The sequence below is a fragment of the Hyperolius riggenbachi genome, chromosome 10 (assembly GCF_040937935.1).
Source record: "Hyperolius riggenbachi isolate aHypRig1 chromosome 10, aHypRig1.pri, whole genome shotgun sequence".
Classification (NCBI taxonomy): Eukaryota; Metazoa; Chordata; class Amphibia; order Anura; family Hyperoliidae; genus Hyperolius; species Hyperolius riggenbachi.
This window is the reverse complement of record NC_090655.1, coordinates 110,274,462-110,286,466: the sequence shown is the minus strand read 5'-3', so window position 1 is coordinate 110,286,466 and position 12,005 is coordinate 110,274,462. Positions and strand designations below refer to the sequence as shown.

General features: G+C 40.3%; 1 long non-coding RNA gene across 1 annotated transcript in view; it reads right to left on the bottom strand.

The window, feature by feature from the left end:
* LOC137535509 (uncharacterized) overlaps nucleotides 1-11,910 on the bottom strand; it is a 44,663-nt gene extending 32,753 nt beyond the window's left edge. Inside the window, exons 1-2 of the long non-coding RNA XR_011024406.1 lie at nucleotides 10,587-11,910; nucleotides 2,705-2,764 (exon numbers count right to left, since the gene is read on the bottom strand). This is a non-coding gene — a long non-coding RNA (uncharacterized lncRNA). The remainder of the gene's footprint in view (nucleotides 1-2,704; nucleotides 2,765-10,586) is intronic.
* Nucleotides 11,911-12,005: the final 95 nt, after the last annotated feature.

Below are 12,005 nucleotides of genomic sequence, written 5' to 3'. Positions count from 1 at the left end.
CCCATACTGGGCACTTTACTAGCTATACTGGGCACTTTACTAGCTATACTGGGGCACCACCTACCCACACTGGGCACTATACTAGTTATACCGGGACACACTGGGGGGGATCACACGGATAGCATTTCCTACCCCCGGCTTATATGAGGGTCAATCATTTTTCCTGGTTTTCCAGGTAAAAGTTGGGGGGTCGGCTTATATGCGGGTCGGCTTGCTTGGTACTGTATTTTTCACCATGATAAAGAAAAAATATTGAAAACCGTACAACACAAATGCACCAAAAATGCATGAAAACCACAAAAGCGCGAATGTAAAAATGCATACAAACACGCAATTAAATTTTTTTTCTTTTAAAGGCAAAATGCAGAAAATGTATGGTTTGCTGCAGGGCCTAGTGTGCTCCCAGTCTGAAGGGGTGAAAGCTCACCCTGTCATAACTCAGACCATACACTGCATCAAATTGGTCTGCATGGCTGTCATCCCAGGAGGAAGCCTATTCTAAGGCGTCTTTTCCTCGGATTATTGAACTGTGTGCTTAGCAAGCCGTTACCAGGCAGCAGCAAACAGTTGCCACGCAGCAGCAAGCAGTTGTGAGAGTTTGAGAGGCATTTCACTGCCTATCAACTGCTCATGGATTGGAGGCATAAACATGGTGCAGAAGAAAGCCTGCAAACAGTTTGTTGAAGACAAGCAGATTTTACTGCCTGGTAGCTGCTTGTTGCTGCCTGGTAACTGCTCACTGCTGCCTGGTAACTACTTGATGAGCACACAGTTCAACAGTCCATGAAAAAGAGCCCTACGGATGTGTATTAGTGTAACAATGTCCTGTGGTTTTATTAGATCAAGAAAAACGTATTTGGTTCAGATGGTGTCAAGCATGTAGCTAGTAAGCACCTGGCCGGTGGAATGGAGCATCTGACAGGCGGTGAATTCAGCGCCTGTCAAATGCGCATGGAAAAGAGGCCTAAATGTGCTGGACTGGCCAAGCAGGATTCCAGTCCTAAACCCTATTCATCATCCAGGCGGCATTCCTTGAACAGGAGGCAGAATATCTCTAACATCCACCACCTTTGTCATCATGGAGGAGTGGAAGTAGATTCCAGTGGCAACCTGTTCAGCGCTAGTGAACTCCATGCCCTGGAGAGGTAAGGCAATGCTGAAAAATAATGGTGTACACACAATAGACAATTTTGACATTCTTCATTTAGGGATGTATTCACTTTTGTTTCCAGCGGTTCAGACATTGATGGCTGTGTGTTATTTTGATGGGACAGTAAATTTACACTGTTATACAAGCTGTGCACTGACTACTTTACACTGCATTAAAAGGGCCTGATGCGCTACACTGTGGTAATGTTGTTGAGCACAGGGAACGAATAGCAATTTTACCATTACTAATGCCGAAGAAGCACCGTACACTAAACCTGTAGCATCACGGGCGTTACCGAGGAAATGCGTGTGTGGCTATGCTTACGTGTTTCACCATGCGTTACTACAGCAAAGTGCACATTAACCCAGTAATGTCCGTGGCACTAATGGATTAATGTGTGGTGCACTCCTGGGTTTAGTAACGGTAAAATTGCTGGTTGCTCCCTCCAAGGCCCACCCCAGGGCAGACGTCAGGTCTGGGGGCTGCCATATTTTTTTTTTTTAAACAACACTAGTTACCTGGCAGTCTTGCTGATCTGTTTGGCTGCAATAGTGTCTGAATAACACCAGAAACAAGCATGCAGCTAATCTTGTCAGATCTGAAAATGTCACAAACACCTGATCTGCTGCATGCTTGTTCAGGGTCTTTGGTTAAAAGTATTAGAGTGAGAGGAGCAGCAGGATAGCCAGGCACCTGGTATTGCTTAAAAGGAAATAAATATGACAACCTCCACATCCCTCTCATTTTAGTTGTCCTTTAAGCCTACATCAAGTTAATAGTGATCCCATCACAGGCCCTGTAGACAGGTGTCCTTCCCCCCACACACACTAAGTTAATAGTGATCCCACTGCAGGCCTTGCAGAGTATGGTAGCAGCAGAACATCTTCACGTGTCCAGGCAGCACACTCCTTCCTGTCTTCTCTCTTCATCCTCGCTGGCACTCATTCCATGAACCAACAGCATGTATGCATGCACATGCTGCCACCAGGTCACAGGATGGGTGTCAGCAAGGATGAAGAGGGAAGTCACAGACAGGAAGCGTGCCGTCTGGACACGGGAGTAGGCTCTACGACTGATATACTCTGAAAGGCTTACAATAAAATCACTATTAACTTGGTGGGGGACAGAAGATAGCTTGGGGAAGAGACTTGATGCTGACCCCACTGTCTTCCTCCTCTAGGTGATAAAGGGACAGGGGGAGGAATTTAGACAATTCATAGACTGAGGGCCTTTTTCCACATGCTGATGAACTGTGCGCTCAGTGAGCGGTAACTACACGCTGCTGCTTGGTAACTGCACAGCAGCAAGCAGTTGCCAGGCAGCAGCAAGCAGTTGTGAGAGTTCAACAGTCTTTTCACTGCCTATGAATTACTTGTGGAAAAGGGCCCTCAGTGTCAGATATTGCCTGGCTGGACTAAACAGCAAGCAGGATCTCTGCATTACAAACCAAGCCAGACAGATAATAATTAAAAAAAACAAAAACCCAAAACTGAAAAAAATTGGTTTATGCGCAGTGTATATAACTATGTACATTATAAACGATATACAACTTACTTGAAACAAGAGCCTGTACTGGGGCTTTAATGAATTGATTTACTTTTGATATATGCTGACCTGTTGGAAAAAATTAAACCAAATATAAATTGTAAATTAAAATTTTGTTACCTCATCTTTGCCCAGCATTAGGGGTAGCCAATGAGCTGCAAATAATTCTGAGTTGATGATTATGCAAAGTGTTATTTTAGAACTATTCATGTGACATCTAACAAGTGGTCCCTGGTACACTCTCTCCCTATTGTAAGGTATAGAAGTAATTAATTCTTACCTCTATCAATGAACAAACCATACAGGCAGTCACGCTTCCTCTATCGATAGAGGCACCCCCTCCCGAGACTGCTACTGACTTAGGCACTTTATATTGACCTGAAGAAGCGGGCTAATACCCGTGAAACGTGTTGGCTTTTTGTGCATCATTAATAGTATTTCTACCTATATTGTTTGTTCATTGATAGAGGTAAGAATGAATTAATTATTTCTATACATTATGATTTAAAGTTGAGATACTCGTTGGGCACCTCCTTCAAATTTGTCCCAGTTCATAGTTAGCCCTTTGGGGGTAGTGCATTGTACACTAAGTGTCCAGTCATCTAAGGGTAGCGACCAGCCAGCACCTGCCTAGCGGATCTGAAATTCCGAATGTGAACAGTTAGGCTCCTGGTCCCTCTCATTTCAGAACTTTGGCCGTTGGAGGCACAACCACCAGGAGTCATGCCCCATCTCTCTCCCTATCGAATGTTATAAAAAATGTAATGTCTTAGGAGAAAGGGTGGCTGGGACTTTGGGACTGCTACTCACCCTCCCTTCAGCAAGCATATATGGGGGGGGGGGGGGGGGCAGACTGCTGGGCTGTACACCACACTCCTAAAGAGGCAGACAAACTTGTGCGGAAGAAAAGGACCTGGCGACCAACATAGCAGTGTTCTCCCCAGCCCTTTTAGCCAGGTGCTCCACCCGGCTAGTTTTGGTGAGCATCCGGCTGTTATCAGCTCACTTCCCACACTGCTGTAAGCAGAGTTGTGCAGAAAAGCTCCAGTTCTGTATTCTCTCATCTCGCCCCATCCGGCTACTTCTTCATGCCACCCGGCTACTTTTTCATGCCACCCAGCTGGAAAACATTTCTGGGGAGAACACTGCATAGGTCAGTAAGTAGTGTTACAATACTGTGTTTATAGGGATTTTTGGTTTTAACCTTCCCTTACTATCGTTTCACACATTTTCTAGTTATATTCACCAGCATTATTTGGGCCCTTGGCAGCAGGAAATACACTTTCTGCCTGAAATATGATTATAGCCCTTTTTAGGACCAGCTCTATGCTCCATTAACAACACTGGAGAGATTAGAAACACACCACCATTAAATTAATTACAAACAGGGCACTGAATGGAATTTTTGTGTGATGTCATGCAGCTGCAATTAATTGCTCTTAATTAAAAATAAATGTGCTTTAATTGCTGTTGCTCGTTTTAAAGGATGACAAATGAGGCAGAGAAATGCACACAACATAATCAAACAAAACTTTGTTTCAAAAACAAATTCAATACCTTTATTTTTTTAAAGAGAAATATAAGATGTAATGTAAACATAAACAAAACATAAAAAAAAATGACAAATCCTATCTTACAGTTCCCAAGTTTGAATTCCATTGTGGTTTTTTTTTCCAACCTCTATAATGAGCCATAACCACCACCATACCACTGAATTATCCCCAACATCTCTATACAGAGAGCGGGAATCTTTTTTCAATTTCAGTAAACAGACTCTTTTGTTCAACTGTTTCCATTTAAACAAACAATACAAAAAGATTAAGCTCATAAGCACCAGTTTGGTCCAAGAAACCATTTGAGCTGAGAGATGAGCAAGAAAGGAAAATCAGGAAAAAAAACGGGAAATGTTAAAATGGTGCAAAGTACATTTATCTGTGAGCGTGGTGTAACTGTATAAGCTACATCCTGCTTTTCCAATTATTACACTGGTAAATTCATTACACACCAGAAAATGAAGACTGGGCTAAAATGTATTTATGAATAAGCATATCAGAGTTTACACAGCACACTAAGAAACAGACAGAACATTGACAATAAAATGAATGAAAATAATAAAAAACACAGGAGCTTGAGAGGCTACTGTGCAGTCATACAAAGTGGTCTTCCTACAACATGCAACACAAAAAGCTTTGCAACAGTGGAACTCTCTCAGCAGATAACCAGGAAGAGCCAATCAAATCTTGGTATTGCTGCAAGGCGTTCACTAACATTTTGTAGGCCTGTACAAAATAGATTGGATTCTGCAATTACTTTCATCACTGACCTACCAAAAATGTTTCCTTTAAGGGCTACTATCACGAACAAAAATTCATTCAAAGCTCCGAACAGTAGTCACAGCATACGTAATAGATATTCTGTATATGTGGGTTGTTTTTTTTAAAGATGTTTTAAATAAACCTCTGTTAAGGAATACTGTAGCATGCTTGTTTCAAAATAGACACTGATGGACCCTGGAATAATCCATGTTGCATATATATGGGGCATTTACTGCATCACAGCTAATGATATACTACTTTAGCTTTTTTTTTCTTTTTTTTTTTTATCGCTCCCTGTTCTCCAACTGTCAAATAACTGAGGTCAGGTGAGTAAGCCCTGTTCAGACTGTCAGCGTTTGGAGAATGCGTATAAATGTAAAGAAACGCAAGGTAAAAAACGCATGCGCTTGTATGCGTTTTATATGCGTTCAAATGCGTTTTCTATTGCGTTTTTCACAGATGTGCGTTTTGATGATTGGGAACGTGGTTACTTTTTTTTGGGGGGGGGGGGGGGGGGGGTATAAAAGGAGTTGATGTCATATCCTGCTTGTGGGTTTGTGAAGGAGATTTGAAGGGAACAGATATGAATTATGGGAAACGCAGAGGGAAACGTACAGTCCAAACGCAATAGTATGCGTTTTTGATATGCGTCCATACACTTTCATTGCGTCCGTTTCTGTGCATGATGCACAGAACTGCATGCAGCAATGCGGATAAGAAATGTATGCGTCTCATACGCATACATGTGAACTAGGGCCTTGGAAATCATTACTAGGCGTTTCTATGCAGATATCCTACCCGTATGCGCTCTCTCAAAACGATTAGGAACGCACACAGTCTGAATGGGGCCTAACTACGTATCATGGGGCCCTCCAGCAAAACTTTGATGGGCCCCTCAATTTTCACACCCCTTCCCTTGCCTCCTCTTTGCCTAGGGACCAACTAGCAAGGGTCATAAAACAAGTGCAGCCATCATCATCTTCACACCCATAACACCTGATCCAAAGGTCGGAGCTCTTTATTGGATGAAGGGAGGGTCAGTAGTTGGGCCCCCCCCCCCCCCCCCCCACACACACAGCTCTGGGCCTCCGTGCAGTAGCAGGGACTGTTTCCCTGTAGTTAAGCCCCTGCCTGAGGTGCTGTGCCACACAATTTCCTTCCCCATCAGTCTGTGCCACACTTTACATGTTATTCTTTCTTTGCCTCCCTTTGCAGGCAATTGTGCACATTCCAGGAAAGGAGGGCAGAGGTGAGTAGTCTGCCTCCATACAGGTGGAGTGCTAGACTATGCATGTGTGGAGCTGGATCTTTTCCTGCACATGGAGGAAAAGCAGAGGACATTTGGAAGAGGAGCAACAATTGCACATTGCATTGCACACACCTCAGATATTTGACAACTGGAGAATGAGGACTGATAAGAAATTTAAAGGCGTATACCATTAGCTGAATAGGTGATGCATTAAACATCAACTACCTATATGCAAGATGGATTATTCCAGAGTCCATCAGCATCGATATTGAAACAAGTATGCAACAGCATTTATTAATAAAGGTATACTTTAAAAAAAAAACAAAATCAAAAGCACATATACAGAATATCCTCTTCATGTGCTGTAACTACTGCAGGAGGGTTTTAGTTTACATTTTTTCGTGATAGTAATCCTGTAAGAAGATCAGGGCAGTGACCTCCTGCCTCCCTGCTGGCCATCTGTATCTGCACCAAGTTGTGTGATATAAGCATGGTTTCTTGCACTGCCCAATTAGTCCTTAACTGCGGGAAACCACACCTTTATTAGGTCATCCCAAGAGAAACTATCCTAAAGGGCTGGTGGCCAAAGTAAGAAGCTTGCTTGTAGTGGCAGCACAGAAAAAAAACTTTTAAAGAATAGCAGTGACATACCTAAAATGCTAAGCACTAACTGAAAAGAAAAAAAACAAAACAAAATAAAAAGACTTGAGGATCCTCTAAGCTGGAAACAAATGCCATAATTCATTAACTTCCCCTTTACTGCTCTTTTTTCAACCTTCCATATGAAAAGAAGCCCTACATGTCAGTTTTGTATTGTGGATAGTGAAAGGCTTTAGGTAATGGTTTTAAGGTTACATATATAAATTATAGCAGAACCTGGTGTACCATCCAGTCCATGCTATCATACATCAAAAAAGCGTTCAAGGGATGATATGATTTACTATTAAAATGAAAGTAAGTAAGGGTAGTTTCACAACATACAGTTTCCCAGGTTGTTTTACTTCTATTTCACTTTCTACCTGCCTTCCGCATAGATTTTTTTTAAGGATGCAAATTGTGTTTTACATCACCCATAATTACTATTTTAAGATCTCACTAAAACTCAGCTAAATTGAAATTAGGAGTGGCCTCAACTCTCTCTAAATCTCCCAGAATGCCCCCTTTCCCCTTACCACCATGTGCCTGTTTAGACAGCGTTACTGGCTGGCCTAATTATACATCAACATAGGCACCGAGGATTTATCAGACACAGCTGATGAGATGTAAAGCTAATTGTCTAGGCAAGAGAGGCTACATAATTATAAGAATCAGGCAGAAGCAGAGCGGACACTCAACCAGCATACAACTCTGTGTATAATATACATAACAATCTACTGAATTTCAGCATAGCCAATAGAAACCCTTACTGCCCCATTTCTGAGAATGGAGATACATTTTAAGCAGCATTAAATACCCTCAGCCTTTGCTGTAATTGTGTAGTGGGAACCACATGATTATAAACAGTAAACCACAACAACCAGATTTCATCAGATTAGTGCAGGTGGGCAAGTAAGATGTAATTCCTGACACCTATAGTGAGTGGTTTAAACCCAGTTCAAATGTCTTGAAAATACTCAACAGCTTTAAATAAGCAGGGTTGGCCACATTCTTTCTCATTACAATGGCATATTCAGAAATCTCATTGCCTGTTCAAGAGCAGTTTACACTTCAGCTATTTGGAATAAAGACTTTCAAACCTCATACTTTGACCATTCCTTGTAGATCCCTCCTAAAATCCCTCAAGTAACATGTCGCTTTCCTTCCTTCAATCCAGCCCAGAAGTCCACCCATTAATTTCCTTCCAAAGAGATCCATCACCCTCCAATACACTTACACTAACAGAACCTTTCCTCACCATCCTCACAACTTTCTTCACCTTTCATGAACACTCCATCCTTTCTATTTTACTGCTCAGCCTACCACTAGAAAGAAAAATAAGAAGTAGGTTAGTAAATGTGGCTTTTGTTATTATGGGAAAAAATACTCCATAAGTTATGACATATGGTCTGTTAAATATTCCTCAAAGGTTATAATTAAAACAGAATTTGCTGCAGTGAATGAAGATGCTTAGGAGAGGTTTAACATCTAAAGCTTCACAAAGCTAAACGCTAGCAACACAGCTGCATTTAAATGAAAGCCTTAGTTAAAGTGAACCTGTGTCCAAATATTTTTAATTTGTTGCTTCAACTGGCCACTGTCTATAGTAACATGCTAATGGTGGAAGGTCAACTGGACACCATTCTTCAGCTTATCTAGTACTGTATAGATCTTATTAAGGAATAAAACTGTAGCCAGGGCTTTATCTTCAGAAAACATTTGTGCTTGTTGCCAACAGCAACCAGTAATAGTCATACTTAATTTGCATATCAGCAGTATACCAATGTGCGGATCTCTCCGTCCCATGGTGTAAACAGGGTGGAAAAAAGGACGGAGAAATACGTACCGCTGGGGGTAAAGTGGTTAAATTGTGAACTACCCTAAGTTTATGTATAGGCACAGAGTACAACATGCACTCTACCTTGTACATACTCTTGACTTGTTAGGTCAGCATATCAGTAAAAATTATGTTGAACAGATGGGAGTAGTTAGCTTGAAATACCACTAAGTATTCTAAAGTGAAAAAAAAAATCAACCTTCACTCTCAACTAAAACTGACTCTCGATTGTGACTAGTTGCTGTGTGTTAGCACAATGCTGCCCCAGCACTGTTCTTAAAGTGAAATTCCACTTTCCTTGTAAAACTGCCACAAACACAGATTGGTGCCGAACAAGCCTCCTTGCAATTAAGTGACAGTTAATATGATCTTTCCATTTCAATTTTTGGCAAGCTAGAATTTTGAAATTACTGTACTTTGCAACCAAGTAAAAGTACTTTGCTTAGAGTACTGTTATCACAAGACTCTCACTTTGCTGTTGGAATAATTAACTGCACACAGCAGGAGGCATTGTTGCTCATTTTCAGCACCTTGACTAATCCATTGACTGGCAGCAAAGTCTGACACTCTCCAAGTTTCTGTGAAATTAATGTGTTTTATACACACAAATATAAATTCATCAAGTTGAAGTAGTTTACCTTTAATCCTTGCAATGTTTGTGTTTTTCTCAACAGAACTGAAATTTCCCTTAAAACATGCTTGTCCTTACTTGTTACAGCACTGCTTTAAAAGATTAGAGAATAATTGCGGCTTTAGAAGCAGACTATACGGAGTGTAATTTGCCAAGTTAAAAAGAACTTACGTTTCTACAGAAGTAGTCAAGTGCCAATGAAGTCAATAGGTATTTGCTGCCTATTAGTAAGGGACACAGATGAGTACATTAACACATACCTTCAAGCCTTCCACAAAACTAGACTTCCTGAGTTTTATCTTTTATTATAAGGACCCAGCAGCAGATCCAGGTATAGGAATCCACTGTTATATCCTGAAAAATAAATGTTTACTAAAAGTATTGCTGCTGTTTCTTACTTTTTAAAACTTTTTCCACCTAATTCAATAAGCTAAAAACATTTTTGAAATTCACTGCAACACAGGGTCTTCTATAAAGACTAAAAATGGACATGCAATCAGTATGATTTCTTATCTACTGATGCTCAACAAGTCTGAGGATTGCACTAAAATACAAGTGTGATGCCAACATTAGACTGCTACAAAAGAAAGGTTTCCAGCTGTAGAGAATATGTCTAAGTAGTAAAGGAGATACAGATAGTTACTATTCGATGTACATTGGAGGCCTGAATCCTAGCCTTGGTGGCTTGCCACAGTTAAAAAAATATGGGCAGAAATACAATCACAACTAAGTGTTACATCAGATGGCCAGAAATTCATTATTTTGAAATTGAATGCACAGCAGGATAGAATGAATTGACAAGTAGTTGCAGAATATCCAATTTCCATGTGCTGTATATTAGAGTGATATGGAGACCACCATCTTGATTTTTTGTCATAAAAATGTTAGTACTGTAACATCAATCATTTCGTTATAATACTTTCAAAAAGCCTTACTTGGTGCCACTATACAGATCAAGAGTTCTGACTCTCCAAATAACCATACTTGTTCCGCTTGTAAGACTCAAAGTATTATAGCCAAATCATCCCAATAACAGCCAGAAAACAGACTTTTTTCATTTTTGTAGTGCCCACCAAACTTAAACACAATATAGTAAGACCTTTTTTTGAATGACGGTATTTGAGTTTATGTTATTGCATAGCGTACTTATACACAGAAAATGCAGATTAAAGTAAGCATTACCAGTTTCAGCAACTTACAGTAGGCCAGTGAGAATGGATTACCTGCTTGCTATGGGCTATTCTGTAGCTAAGCACTTTGCCTAGTTAACAAAGACAAAGCATCTCTGGCTCCTTTCACCTTACCGGCTTTTGAACTTATATTCTGTTTTTATCTGCCATAGGAAACAAAGTAGTAAAGAGGCATTTTATAAAACATAAATTTCAGAGGTTGGAGTAAAAAAGTTTAATTTTCAAATATCGAATATTTATCCAATTTCCAATTAGCCCTTCATTTTTGCATGTTCAGTAAAGGAGACATCTTAATTTTAAAAACTAAAATGCTTTGAGGGCCAACGAGTAAAGATTTCTTAAACTCTAGACTATCTTCTGCTGTGGTTATACCTAGTCACAAACTGTTAAGAATAACTGAACCAGGAAAACATAAGCTATAATTATTGGCCAGTACTGAAATTGTGAATACCATTGATAGCAGAACACCCTACCCCTGGCACAGATCTAAATACAAAACCTGACAGACTAGTAAGCATAACTCTTAAATATTAGCTTTTGATTGCAAAGGACGCATCTGCAACAAAAAATCCTGTTTTAAAATGTGGTCATGTGACCTAAACAGAAGAATTAAAGGCGCTAAGCACAACCTTTGTTTGTAGCATTGCAGCTTAGGTGAGCATAACTCTGTTACTTACATTGCGAAGGGAGGAGCACAGACTGAACTGTGAGAAAGCTACAGCCTAGAGCTATGGAAATTATTGACACAGGAAATGGTATTTAAGGCAAATAAATACGTTCTGCCATTGAGTGTCTTCACAGGTCGAGGAAAGTATCTGTGCCGGCGGGAGCTGGGCCTCAAAGCTTGAAGGATGTCTGTACATAAGAAAAGTAGGCGTCTTGTTGACTATATGATTGTGCCGAATACTATGTACTTATAAGATTACATTTTCCTTCTTAGGACTTTGCCGTCAGAAATGTGCTTTGAAATAGATCTGTCCAGTTATAAAAACTTCTCCTATGTAGACATCCAGAATGTATTGACCCTTTCAGTAATAGGCCAATGGACATCACCTAAAAGGCATAGACAGTTACTACTGCTGCCTGGAATCAACAGGAAGCTCAACTCAGGACAGTAGTGGCTGTAGTTGTTCAAGATAGATTTGTTAATGCCAGTGTGAAGCTAATAATACAAATTATTATTAATTGCACTCTTAGATTAAAACCTGCTAAAAGTGAAGCATTTGATATTAAACTAGTACATAACTCGGGACCAGCCAAGTGCTAGAAAGTCTAAAAGTACAGAACATGAAAATATAAGATCATGGACTCTGTGCTTTCCCCTGATTATATAAAACTCAGGGTGGAGATGTATCAACTTAACATACCTTCCTATTAAAAACAAAAAAAAAACAAAAAAAAAAAACCCTTGGTTATTGGGAAAAAAAAGTAAATAAAAATGCTGCAAGGAGG